Raw genomic sequence first — 14,032 nt, 5'->3', positions numbered from 1 at the left:
ATGGAGGCTGTAGGGACGCCTCAACCTCCTCCCTGGCCCGAATCTGTGCAGACAGAATTTGGGACGCCTTTTTCTGCCCCCACTCACCCCCGAGGGTACTGGAAGGTCATGGGAAACACTAAATCCTCTTTGGATCCCACAACCCCTTTGGACTGTTTATATTCAAATTTTGCCAAATTAGGACTTGCCCAAGACCTGCGTCATAAACTCCTGGTCTTTTATTCTACTGTGGCCTGGCCCCAATATGAATTGGACAATGGGTCAAGATAGCCCCCAGAGGGAACGTTTGACTTTCAAGTCCTCACGGATTTAGATAACTTTTGCCACCCGACGGGGAAATGGGTACAAATTCCTTATGTTCAGGCTTTTTGGGATCTCTGCTCCCGTCCTTCTCTCTGTTCTATCTGTTCTACTGCTCAAGTTTTTCTTGCTAAAGAAAATCCTAAAACTCTCTCTCATTGTTCATCTGCTTCTACATTCTCAGAACCCCCTGAATTACTCTCAGCTCCACCTTCCCGTATCCCCCATCCCTATCCACACCAATCTGCCGCCGCAGCCCCTCCCACACCTCCACCACTCTCCTTCCTCTCCTGCTACTTTGATTTCTCTGCCCACCTCTTCCACTGATACCACCCTTCCCCCTCCCCCTCCACCCCTCTCCTCTTCCTCCTCTCCTACAGCCATGATCAGCTCCACCCACTCACCCCTCTCCCATCAGTGCCCACACCCGGTCCCACTGATCCCTCTTATCAGATAACCCACAGTTCCTTTGTCTTCTCAGGGAAGTAGCTGGTGCTGAAGGGATACTCCGAATGCATGTCTCATTTTCACTTCAAGATCTTTCCCAGATTGAAAAATGTCTTGGGTCCTTCTTTGCTGACTCTTCTGCTTATATTAAGGAATTCCGATCTCTCTCCCAGACCTATGATCTTACCTGGCATGACGTCTATGTTGTTCTGTCCTCTACTCTGACCCCAGATGAGCGAGCCCGCATTCAGCAGGCTGTTTGAGATCATGCTGACAAAATTCATTAACAGATATGACTCTCCCCACAGGTGAAGCAGCTGTTCCCCTAACAGAACCTAACTGGGACTATCAAGATGGCCAACAAGGTCGCTGCCAATGACCTAACATATTGTTGTAACAGTGCTCCACTTTATGCTTTGAATATAGCCCTTGCTGCTCTGCCAATGTGGTTTACTTTTAAAATGGACACATTTCTTTCTCTTCTTCTCTTCCAAATCCACCCCTACTCCCTAATACATTAGGGGAAACAGGATTACCTTTCTTCCCCATGCTAGGCAGAGTTATCTGTCCTTGAGCACACACCACCATTGGAATGAAATTATTCAAACTTGAAGATGGCACTGGAAGATCTCAGAAATAACTTAACTCCCAAATTAACAAATGAATTACAACTCCTGACAGATGGAATGTAGCCTTTGAATCACTTCTTTAAAAGCCCCCTTTCTGGGGCTGGGTGCTAGGAGCCACAACCAAATAATATGATGCATGGCACTTTTGGTTGTAAGGTGACGCCAGCTAGCCATTGAGATGATATGATTATGTTAAGATTTACATTCATATGGAAATTGGGCTCCTGCTGCTCACCTTGTCCTGCTACGAGACTCATGTTACGGGACTCCTGGAGAGTTCCCATTGGTTGGGGAAGGATAGTAGGAGGGAATTCCGGGGGAGGTCCTGGGCTCCGGTTCTGGTAGATGGGATTGCGTGGGTGGACCAGCTTGCTTGCCAGACGTGTCCGTGGTATTGGCGGCATTTTCAAAAATAAAGTTTTGTTCCTGCTTGAGTGGCTCATGATTCTGTGTCCAGCCAGACTGCGGCAATTGGTGGCCCGGATGGGGAACGCCTGAAGCTTAGAGGTGAGTAAAATTGCTCGGCCCTGAGGGAAGGCGACAGAATGGGTGACCATTTCAAAAAACAATGTGTTCTTGTTTTGATTCATTTTCTTTTTATTTCAAGCTCCCTAGCCCTAGAATTTTCTCAGGCAAACTGGGGAAAATGGTTGGCTCAAGGTTTGAAGTTATTCGGCCCTGAGAAAGAGAAAATTGATACAACCATTCTCTGCTCCGTTTTTGTTTCATTCTGTTTCGGCTTTGTTTTATCCTATCTTATTGGGTTACGTTACCTTTATAGTAGATTAGAATCTAGTAAAAAACAAACCGAAAGACTGTTAAGTAAATTGTTAGAGGTCCAGACTATGGTAGAAAGAACGTTAGGTCAAGCAAAAGAGAAGGTCTCTCAAGCTAGTCAGACAGAGGAAAATTTAAAGAAAGAAAGCTTAGAGGAAAAACAGCCATCAGGTGGAGAATTACAACAGGAGGCTGCTACTAACTCCGTTCTATCACCAGAGGGCGTAATTCAACCAACAGCTCCATCTACAGCTGAGCGGCCCTCAACTCCCGTAGTTAATGGACGGAATTCTGAGGCAGGACCCAAAGATTAGCATGCCCTGTACTTGAGCAGGCAGGAGGGCAACGAATTCACCGTGCTTTAGATTTCAAAACAGTAAAGCAATTAAAGGAGGCTGTAACAACCTATGGCCCTCAAGCACCCTTTACCATAAGTATGGTCGAATCTGTTACCAACTTGGACATGACACCAGCAGATTGGGCTAACATGTGTCGATCTGTGCTAAATGGAGGACAATATTTGTTATGGAAGGTTGCCAATGAGGAATTTTGCATGGAGACAGCTAGGCAAAATGCAGAAGCTGGTTACCCTCAAAGAAATCTAGATATGTTATTAGGAAAGGGACTTTATGAGGGTCAAAGACAACAAATTGAATATGATCCTGGCGTATACGCACAAATTGCTGTAGATGCAGTTAGGGCATGGAAAACTTTACAGGGGCATGGAGATTTACAAGGTCAATTATCTAAGGTAATACGAGGAACTAATGAACCTTACGCTGAATTTGTAGATAGGCTTATAAAGACAGCTTCTAGAATATTTGGAAATACAGAACAGGCAATGCCATTTATAGAACAACTGGCTTATGACCAAGCAAATCGTTGCTGCAGAGAGGTCATTAGACCATGGTGACATGAAGATTTAAACACATATATTAAATTATGTAGAGACATTAATGAACAAGGGCAAGTCTTAGCAGCAGTACAACAGGCTTTAGATGCCAGGCCAAAAACATGCTATAATTGTAATCAAACAGGACATTTAAAAGGAGTTGCCCCATAGGAGGAGGGTTTAACAAAGCTAGGTATCAAAGGAATAGAATACCGGGTATTTGCCCACGATGCCATAGAGGGAGACATTGGGCTAATGAATGCCGTTCTCAAACCACCATAGAGGGTATTCCGTTATCAAACAATGGACAAGGACCAAGTGTTTACCCACGATATCATGGAGAAAGGTATCAGGCTCCATTGCCAAAAAATGGACTAGAGGGCCCAATGCCCCGGGGCCCAAAACCACAAATATACAGGGCAATGGAGGAACCCAGCAGCACCATCAAGGTAGTGCCCAGGACTCATTATCCATTAAATCCCTCATCAGACAAACTAGAGAGAGCGCAGGGTTGGATATCTGCGCCTCTGCCAGAGCAGTACTAACTCCAGAGATGGGAGTTCAAATCATTCCCACAGAAGTAAAAGGACCTCTTCCCCAGGGAACAGTAGGCTTATTATTGGGATGCAGTTCTTCTACACTAAAAGGACTTATGATAAGTCCTGGGGTAATTGATCCCGATTATGAGGGTGAAATAAAAATTATAGCTAGTTCTCCAAGAGGTATATCAGTAATTTCACCAGGAGATAGAATAGCACAGTTATTAATAATACCCAGCCTGCATGATAAATTTTCCAGTTGTAATGTAGAAAGAGGTTCCAAGGGATTAGGCTCCACAGGTGTAGACTGGGCTATGCTGTCTTTAAATTTAGATTCTCGCCCAATGCTAAAATTAAATATTCAAGGACATGACTTTAATGGGCTGCTGGACACAGGTGCTGACCTCAGCATCATATCTCGTCAAGAATGGCCAAAACATTGGCCATTACAACAAGCCACTCAAATGCTTCGAGGCCTATGAGTGGCAACAAATCCCCATAGGAGTGCTATGGTATTAGATTGGAGGGATCCTGAAGGATGTGAAGGAACTATACAGCCCTATGTATTGGATCATCTTCCCATAAATTTATGGGGACGAGATGTCCTAGATCAATTAGGATTGACATTAACAAATAACATCAATCCTAACGCGCCCACTACTAGGGCAAGACAAGGCTTTAGGAAAGAAAAAAGATTAAGAGAACAAGAACAAGGTATGACAGCACCAATTCAAATAGATCAAGAAATAAATAGACATGGGTTGGGTTTTCAGAAAGGGCCACTGAGACAATCAAAATTACTTGGAAATCAGAAAGACTAGTGTGGGTTCCTCAGTGGCCCCTGACTAAAGAAAAGATACAAGTAGCCCATGACCTGGTCAAACAACAATTAGCGGAAGGACATATACAACTTTCCGTATCCCCCCATAATACTCCCATTTTTATCATTAAAAAGAAATCTGGTAAATGGAGATTATTACAAGATTTAAGAGCCATTAATAATGAAATGGTTATTATGGGACCTGCTCAATCAGGGATTCCCCAATTGTCTGCTTTACCAAAAACCTGGTATGTTTTAGCTATAGATATTAAAGATTGTTTCTTTTCAATTCCAATTCATCCCGAGGATAGTCCACATTTTGCATTTACTATCCCTGCACTGAATCATGAAGGTCCTGATCAGAGATATGAATGGAAAGTACTCCCTCAAGGGATGGCTAACAGCCCAACTATGTGTCAAATTTATGTTAGTAAAGCAATCCAGCCACTTAGAAATCAAAATCCTGAACTACAAATATTTCACTATATGGATGATGTGTTATTGGCACACAAAGCTAAAAACACATTGCTAGAATGTTATGCCACACTTACAAACTTATTGAAAAATTATAATCTAGAGATAGCAATAGATAAAGTACAATTAAATCTTCCAATTAATTATTTAGGAGTTCTATTATCCTCAACCATGGTCCGTCCACCAAAAATTCAAATACGAGTAGATCAACTCAAATCACTTAATGACTTTAAAAGGTTATTGGGAGACACAAATTGGATAAGGCCTTATCTAGGCATACCAACAGGAGAGTTGGGACCTTTATTTGATATTCTAAAAGGTCCATCAGATCCAAATTCACCCCGCATGTTAACGCCTGAAGCAAGAAAAGCATTAAAAATCCTTGAGACATATATGGAAAATATGCATTTGGATAGAATTGATATAAGTTTGCCTTTATTATTTATTGTACTACAAACAATACTCCTACAGGAGTATTTTGGCAAGAAGGTCCATTATTGTGGATACATTTATCTTATTCTCCTAACACTATTCTAACTAGATATCCTGAGGCTGTAGGACAAATAATACTCAAAGGAATAAAAGCAGCAAAGGGAGTGTTTGGGATTTCTCCCAATAAAATTATTACTCCATATACTATGGATCAAATTGATGAGTTAGCTAATAAGTTAAATACTTGGGCAATAATCATGTGTAAATCTAGTGTTTCATTTGATAATCACTTACCATCTAATCCTTTGTTGTCTTTTTGGTCATTGCATCCTGTAGTTTTTCCAAAAATGACAAGAAAAACCCCTATCATGAATGCTCCAAATATATTCACTGATGGGTCAAATAATGGTACAGCAGCAGTAGTTACTACTGATCAAACTTTTACATTTTTAGTACCCAAACAATCAGCTCAAAAGGTAGAGCTTAGTGCAGTATTTCAAGCTTTTATGATGTTTTATTTTAAAGGATGTATTTTTTTTAGTGATAGAGGAGAGAGAGAGAGAGAGAGAGAGAGAGAATTTTTAATATTTATTTTTTAGTTCTCGGCAGACACAACATCTTTGTTTGTATGTGGTGCTGAGGATCGAACCCGGGCCGCATGCATGCCAGGCGAGCACGCTACTGCTTGAGCCACATCCTCAGCCCCTTTTATGATGTTTAAAGATTCTGTATTTAATTTATTTTCTGATAATCAGTATGTAGTTAATGCTATAGTATCCCTTGAAGATGCTGGTAGGATTTCACCTTCTTGTACTGTTTTCTCTTTGTTTTCCGCTATACAAAGTCTAATCTGGGACAGAAAAGATCCATTCTTTATAAGACATATCAGGGCACATACAGGATTGCCTGGAGCCCTTAGTATGGGCAATGAACTAGCAGATAAATCTACACATGACATACATATTTTCTCCACACTAGAAGAAGCTATAAATTTTCATAAAAGGTTCCATGTCAATGCTAATACTTTACAAAAGCGTTTTAAAATAACTAAAAACAAGCCAGACATATAATAAAACAATGTCAAAATTGTGTGACATTTTTACCACAAGTTAATCTTGGAGTCAATCCTAGAGGACTGATACCTAACCATATTTGGCAGATGGACGTCACACACTTGCCAGAATTTGGAAAATTAAAATATTTGCATGTTACAGTTGATACTTCTTCCGGATTTTTGATGGGCTCCCTTCATGCTGGAGAAAAAACTAAAGATGTTATAGCTCATTGCTTACAAAATTTTGCCACTGTGGGCGTTCCAAAACAGTTAAAAATGGACAATGGTCCTGGTTATACTTCTACCTCTTTTAAACAATTTTGCTCATCATTTGGCATTACTCACATAACAGAAATTCCATACAATCCACAAGGACAAGGCATAGTTGAAAGAGCTCATCAAACTATTAAAATGTACTTATTAAAACAAAAGGAGGGAATTGGAAAGGGGTATATATCCCCCAAAGATAAACTTAAAATAACCCTTTTTACTCTAAACTTTTTAAATTTGGATTCATCAGGGCTTAGTGCTGCGGAAAGACATTTGTACCCAAAAAGTGCACATAAGCCTAAGGTACTTTGGAAGGATATTCTAACAGGACAATGGAAAGGTCTGGACCCAGTGATAGTCTGGAGTCGGGGCTCTGTCTGTGTTTTTCCACAGGAGGAACAGCAGCCGATTTGGATTCCAGAGAGATTAACCAAAACAATTTCTACAGAAAAAGAAGATGATTTGACTCAAATCCATAACAGCTGATATCCAGAGCTCCAGCTTGGCTATTCTTACATCTGCGACAGTGATCAACCAGGATGCTTTTTTCAATACCTATTTCATTATTGCTTTTTCCCACATCATAAAGTTCCATTTTATTTTTGAGCTCATACAGACATAAATTAATGTTTTTCTGATCAGTTTTATTTTTTGACTATGGAGTTTTTAAACATTGCAATGGAGATTTCACCTAGGTAAATCTTCAAGGCCTTTACTATTGTCTTATATGTTGTATGTTACATGTGCACATTTCTGTTTTGTGTTGTATGTCTGTATGTGCGTATGTCCATATATCATATATGAGGAGTGCTCATAAAAATATGGATCCCCAATTTTTTTTATTATTCACGTGATTTTAATGGTTTAATTTAATTTGGGTAAACAGCTGTTGAAGACTGTTTTAATATGTGTACAAATAAGCAGGTTAACAGATCTGTTTGTTTACTTTCACCTTTCCTTTTCATTATATTTAATAATTCTGTTCAGGATAATGTAAATTGTTCTAAAAATTGTTTTCTTAATACCTGTTGAAATGTTACATTTTTTTCTTTTCTTAACATCATTGTTAATCCCTATTTTCATCCCAGTGCCAGTGAAGACAAAGATGAAACCAAACTACAACTTCTTCATTAATTATCACAACAAACTGTATAAACTGATGCATCAATGAATAATAACTCAACAAGTAATGCTCAATCACTGAGTCGATTTATTTTGGGAGGAAATGGACATATTGATAGATTCCTCCACTTTGAACTGCTTACAAAACTTGCCTGGACTATGTATCACTTGTATGCATTGTGCTCTATTTGTTGATACAGCGAACTATGGTAGTGCTGGCGTATCTTTGCTGATGTGTCACCAGTGATGCAATTTTTCCTAACGAGCCGTCTATTGACTTGATGTCGTGGCATTTCTGTATCCTCCTCCCTTCTACTAGTGATGGTCTAATTTTGGGGGCTAACTGAGGTGAGGCAAAAAACCTCACCCCCCCACACCGGCACCAAGGCCAAATTTGGGGGCCAACAGAGGTGAGACAAAGAACCTCACCCCCCCATTGGTGCATAGGCCTATCCACAGTTATGGCTATATACTGGACCGGTAGTCAGTAACGGGTATGATTCAGTTGCAGTGGTATCAACCTAAGACAGGAGGCTGACGCCTAGAGGTCAGTTTTCCGATGACGGGTAAGAACCATATGTTGAATTGGACATACCTAACAGGCACGGTCCCTAGCCACATTGCCTGTTGCTTAATTAAACAGAAGGGGGCAGATGCTAGGAGCCACAACCAAATAATATGATGCATGGCACTTTTGGTTGTAAGGTGACGCCAGCTAGCCATTGAGATGATATGATTATGTTAAGATTTATGTTCATATGGAAATTGGACTCCTGCTGTTCACCTTGGCCTGCTACGGGACTCATGTTACGGGACTCCTGGAGAGTTCCCATTGGTTGGGGAAGGATAGTAGGAGGGAATTCTGGGGGAGGTCCTGGGCTCCGGTTCTGGTAGATGGGATTGCGTGGGTGGACCGGCTTGCTTGCTGGACATGTCCGTGGTATTGGCTGCATTTTCAAAAATAAAGTTTTGTTCCTGCTTGAGTGGCTCGTGATTCTGTGTCCAGCCAGATTGCAGCAGCTGGGGATGTGGCTCAAGCGGTAGCACCCTCGCCTGGCATGCGTGCGGCCCGAGTTCGATCCTCAGCACCACATACCAACAAAGATGTTGTGTCCACCGAGAACTAAAAAATAAAAATATTAAAAATTCTCTCTCTCTCTCTCTCCTCTCTCACTCTCTCTAAAAAAAAAAAGATATTGTGTCCGCCAATAACTAAAAAATAAATACTAAAAAAAAATTATCTCTCTCTCAAAAAAAAAAAGCCCCCTTTCTCAATCCCCCCCACCAAAAAAAAGCCCCAATACCCCCTGATGGGCAGAATCACAGCCTCTAGGACAGGAGTCCCCTGTTCCTCTCCTTTATTAGCAAAGCAATAAAACTTTTTCCTTTTTCTCAAAACCGTATCCTCATTATTGGATTGGCACAAGGACAGAGATTTTTGTAGGTTATTATTATTATTACCATTATCATTACTATTGAGTTGTTTTGAGTTCCATACATATTCTGGCTATCAAACTCTTGTCAAATATATGGTTTGCAAATATGTTCTTTCATTCTGTAGGTTGTTTCTCCACTCTCTTGTTGCCTAAGCTTTTTTTTTTTTCTTTCTTAGGTTCTCACTAAGTTGCTTAGGGCCTCACCAAATTCCTGAGGCTGGCCTTGAGCCTGCAATCTTCCTGCCTCAGCCTCCTGAGCAAGTAGGATTACAGATATGTGCCACCATGGCTGGCAAGCTTTTGGGTATCATGTAATCCTGCTATAGTTTAGATGTGAGGTGTCCTCCAAAACCTCACATGTGAAACAATGCAAGAAGATTTAGCTGGGTTCAGTGGCGCATACCTGAAATCCCAGCAACTCATGTAGCTGAGGCTGGAGGATTGCAAGTTTGAGACCACCCTCAGCAATTTAGCAAGGCCCTAAACCATTTAGTGAGATCCCCCCTCAAAATTAAAAATAAAAGGGCTGAGGATGTGACTCAGTGGTAAAGTATTTCTGGATTCAATCCTCATACCAAAACAACAACAACAACAAAAAGGTTTAGAGGTGAAGTTATTGGGTTATAAGAGAGTCTCAACCCAGATCAGTTAATTAACCCCTATAGGGATTAACTGAGTGCTAATTGAAGGCAGGTGGGGTGTGACTGGAGGAGGTAAGTGGTTGGGATGTACCTTTGAAGTATACATTTTGTCCCTGGTGAGTGGTGTGTGTGTCTACTTCCTTTTTTTTTTTTTAACTGTGGTCTTTTTCCTTTTATTTATTTTTTTATTGGTTGTTCAAAACATTACAAAGCTCTTGACATATCATATTTCATACATTAGATTCAAGTGGGTTATGAACTCCTATTTTTACCCCAAATACAGATTGCAGAATCACATCGGTTACACATCCACATTTTTACATAATGCCCTATTAGTAACTGTTGTATTCTGCTACCTTTCCTATCCTCTACTATCCCCCCTCCCCTCCCCTCCCATCTTCTCTCTCTACCCCATCTACTGTAATTCATTTCTCTCCTTGTTTATTTTCCCATTCCCCTCACAACCTCTTATATGTAATTTTGTATAACAATGAGGGTCTCCCTCCATTTGCATGCAATTTCCCTTTTCTCTCCCTTTCCCTCTCACCTTATGTCTCTGTTTAATGTTAATCTTTTCTTCCTGCTCTTCCTCCCTGCTCTGTTCTTAGTTGCTCTCATTATATCAAAGAAGACATTTGGTATTTGTTTTTTAGGGATTGGCTAGCTTCACTAAGCATAATCTGCTCTAGTGCCATCCATTTCCCTGCAAATTCCATGATTTTGTAATTTTTTAGTGCTGTGTAATACTCCATGGTGTATAAATGCCACCTTTTTTAATCCATTCATCTATTGAAGGGCACCTGGGTTGGTTCCACAGTCTAGCTATTGTGGATTGTGCTGCTATGAACATCGATGTGACAGTGTCTACTTCCTAATCATCATGTGCTGAGCTGCTTTCCTCTGCCACACAGTTTCACCATGATATTCTGCCTCATCCCAGGCCCCAAGGAATGGAGTCAGCCATCTGTGGGCTTAGACATCTGAAAGTGTGAGCCCCCAGATAAATAAACTTTTCCTTCTAAAATTGTTCTTGTCAGGTATTTTGGTCACAGTGAAGCCAGATTTAAAGATAGTCAGTGTAGTTAGATAAATCAGGTCTAATATCCAGTAAAATTGAAAATGAAGGCCATATTGAGAATGGAGTCTGGGAAAAGCAGAACAACACTTGGAATGTTAATGTCCCCAAGGCCCAGAACCCATCCCAAAGAAATGTTAATGAAACAGCTCCTAGCAAACAAGGAGATGCTAATCCAAAAGTCCTTCCTGCCCAGATTACTCCTTTGTCCCACCTATGCCCCACCCTTTGGGCCATCCCACCTACATTCCATCACTGTAAAATAACAGAAGAAAGGACCAGAATGGGGGGAAAAGCTGGATGAAGACTTTAGCTATAAAAGAGGGAAGACCTTACCCCCTTCCACGGATTCCACCTCTTGGGTCCCCTTTTTCCTCCGGGAAGAAGTCTTTTCTGCTGTAGTTTAATAAAGCTTCTACTTTCCACTCTAAACTTGCCTCTGCGTGCTTCTCTCATGTTACACTTCAACATTGGGGAAGAAAGGACTAATAAAACAAAGGTAACAACAGTAGTGAAAAAGCTGCCTAAAACAAGTCCCTATCTACTCTTTTTTAAACCTTATTTCCTGTCTTCTTATTAGTATGCTCCCTGGGGAAGAGAATTTTGCCTCATTCATCATTTTGTTCCCAGTGCTTGGAATAGTGTTATTCATTCATTTCTAGGTTTTATCCATTCAATTAATATTTATGATGTTCAATAGATATGGAATAAATTAACATTATTTAATAAATGAGCACATATATGACTTGGCTCTTATCAGTTTGAATGTTGTTATTTTCTTGAGCTCACAAGAATCCTTTTCAACACATACCCATTTGTTATGCCTGAATTCGGGACCCCCAAAAGTCCACCAGAGACCAAGATCGATGTAAACAGCAAGAGGTGTTTATTGCGAGCTAGCTCGGTCCTCAGCGCGCACACAGCAATTGGTGACGCTGAGAGGCCCCAAGCCCAGGGTTTGCAGCGATTTTATACATTCTTTGGAGAAGGCAGGGACCCCCACATACATCATAGCATCTCTTAGCAAATCATCACACACCACGGGAAAAATCAAACAACAACTCTAAAATATGATTAGCACATTCACGGGCTGGAAAAATTGGGTAGGAGTGATTGGTTAGTACAAGAGGGGGATTCATTTGAACTGATTGGTTTAAGCCAAGAGGGGTGTTTGTGCTGAACTACATGGCTTCCCAACACGTTATCAACCATCTTAAACTACTGGGAGGGTCATCTGGCATCCCAGGTATTTCCCTGTCTCATGCTGATTGGTGGCTGCTAGGGGGTTGCTATGGATCCCCACCTAGCCTGACTGAGTCAGGGACACCTGGCACAGAAGATCTCTCCTGTTATTTGTAGATAAACTACGTAGCAGGGTGGGAATGTGCCTAGGAGTGCTCTGTGGGTCTTTCCAAGGACAAAGGTCATGCCCTTTCATTGGACAGGCTTTGCCTGAGGTAGAGGCTGGTTTTTCACATTCACAGTTAGTTACCTGAACATATAGTTTACCTTGCCACCTCTGTTAATTTTTTCATACAATTTCTCCAGCTTAAATACCTTTCCCACTCTTCCCAACCAAGGAACTACATTTTCCTTTAGGACAAAGCCAAGTCCCACCTTCAGTGTAAGTGAAGCCAGATTTAAAGTTAGGTAGTCAGTGTAGTTAGGTAAATCGGGTCTAATATTGAGTGAAATCTAAAATGGAGACCATGCTGAGAATGACTCAGGGAAACGCAGGACAACTCATGGAATGTTAATGAAGTCCTTCCTGACCAGATTACTTCTTTGGCCCACCTGTGTCCCACCTCTCGGGCCTTCCAACCTACATTCCTTCACCAAAACTATAAAAAGGGGTGTAAGGGTCCGGCGAAACATCGGAGAAGGAGAGACCACATGAGACTAGCTCCATGCAATGGCAAGGGGGATTTATTAGGTCTACCACGCGGCCTGCGCAGTGGTTTCATTAATGAGGTTCTGGCATTCAGTTAGTTAGAAGAGATCAAAATAAAACACACAGACAGTACCTTATTTTAATGCTAGGTCCAAGACGGCTCGCCTCCGTTTCCCTGCCTCCAGCCGCCCAGCAGGGCAGCGAGGATTACTCTGGGCTAGCAGGGGAGAGAGAGAGCGAACACGCCGGGGATCAGCCTTTTATTTGGGGGGACAAGAGATTTAGGGGAGAATTCCATCCAATGAAGGTTGAGGGGGGGCTGTACTCCAAGGTCAGGGTCAGTGATTGGGTCTCCAGGGTCAGTGGTTACGCACACCCCCACACGGATGGGCTCTCTCATCAGGAAAGGGTCGGGATAACTCCGACACAGCCAGAGTGCCTCAGGCCCTTAACGGGAGTCACCCAATCACGTGTCAGAATGGCTCCCCACATATTCCCCCTTTCTATTCTTAACAATGAGGCGGCGGTTCACTCTCTGGAGTCCCCGGATTCTTGATTGGAAGACTCGCCATCCTATAGTTACAATACAAAAGAGAATTAACAGCAAGGAGAATAATCCAATAAGGTACCAAGCGGAGTGCTTAAGAATATTTCCAGGGTTGAATCCATTTAACTCCTTCAATATTTGGTTAGCCAAAGAAGAAGGATCTGAAAAATCAGCTCTATTATTTTGAATGTCTTGGATATGGTGATGAAGTTCCAGAATATCCAAGCTATTATTACTATTTTGCCAAATACCTAATAAATGGTTTTTAACTTTCTCCCAATCCCAGAGAGAAGCATTGTACTTGGCAGCTGTAACACATACATACTTATAATTAGCATGGCATTTAAGCCTTTCCTTAAATTTTAAGGCTGAAAGTTCATTACCAATGTTAATAACAGTCGCCTCTAAGGCGTTTAATTTAGTTTCAATCCTTTCATCAATATTTACTTGATTACGCAGAGCCTTGGAAGTATTTTGAGCTAAATTATTAAGAAATTTTGCATGCTGAATATTCTGAGACAATGTCAGAGATGCAGAGACGGTTGAGGCAATAAATGAGACCAGTGCTAAGACACCAACAATTATGACTCCAATAGCACGTTTAGGTCTTGTTAGCTGGGCATGAATTGCTGCAGGACTTGTAAACCAGCATCAGCATACCATGGCTCTGAAATATTAGCAGGTAA

The sequence above is a fragment of the Spermophilus citellus genome, assembly GCF_964194105.1.
Source record: "Spermophilus citellus genome assembly, chromosome: 7".
NCBI lineage: Eukaryota > Metazoa > Chordata > Mammalia > Rodentia > Sciuridae > Spermophilus > Spermophilus citellus.
This window is presented reverse-complemented; position numbering follows the sequence as displayed.